Genomic DNA, 1,033 nt, shown 5'->3' on the forward strand with positions numbered 1-1,033 from the left:
CTGGAACTCACTTTGTAGACCAGGCTGGCCTCGAACTCAGAAATCCGCCTGCCTCTGCCTCCCAAGTGCTGGGATTAAAGGCGTGCGCCACCACGCCAGGCTTTGAATATATTTCTTAATGAGTCATTTTTAATATTTTATGCTCTTATACTATGCTTAATCCCCAAAGAGTACTTTGCAGATTTTGAAACAATTCAGTATTAAACACTAGATATAGGATCCTCAGTTATGGATAATATTAAATGTTCATTAGTGATATTTTTAGAATATGAAAGGATATGAATATAAAAGTTGAAAAAAAATTTTATGTATTATTTGATTCTCAAAATACTCAATATTATTAATATGTTTGATATATAAAATGCATTTAAATAATAAAAAAATTAAGAAAAAGAAAACAAACTTATTTCTAATGTCTCAGAAAATAAATGTGGAATTGCTACATTATATGGCAATTATATTGTACGTGTTTTAGAAACTACATAGATTTTCCCATAATAAATCAATAACTTATATTCTCACCAAAAATGCAGCTTTCATTTTTTCTATTATCGTTATGAAATACTTGTCTTTTGTGTTTAACAATAGCCTCTATGGTAGGTAACAGGTGGTATTGTACTGTGATTTTGATTATTTCTTTCTAGAAATATCTGTGCAAACCTCTTGAAAGTTTGCTACTTGAGTTGTTTTCTTATTACTCTGTTGTTTCAGTTCTTTGTATATATTTCATATATTAGTTCTCCATATTGTATTTAAGTATTTAGGAGTTATGTTTATATGTGCATATTTGTGTGTATGCATGTATGTATTAATATATGTATCTATGTATGTAACAACAATTAATGAAAATCAGGGTCATGAACTGAAAAGAAAACAAGGATGGATATCTAGGAGGGTTTAAATGAAGGAAAGGGAAGTGGGATAGGATGTAACTATATAATAATCTCATAAAAGTAATGAAAATATTTTCTTCCAATATTTAAAGTGTATTTTTTACATTGTTAATTGCTCCCCCTCCTTTGCATACACATTT

The sequence above is a fragment of the Mus caroli genome, chromosome 6, assembly GCF_900094665.2.
Source record: "Mus caroli chromosome 6, CAROLI_EIJ_v1.1, whole genome shotgun sequence".
Lineage (NCBI taxonomy): Eukaryota > Metazoa > Chordata > Mammalia > Rodentia > Muridae > Mus > Mus caroli.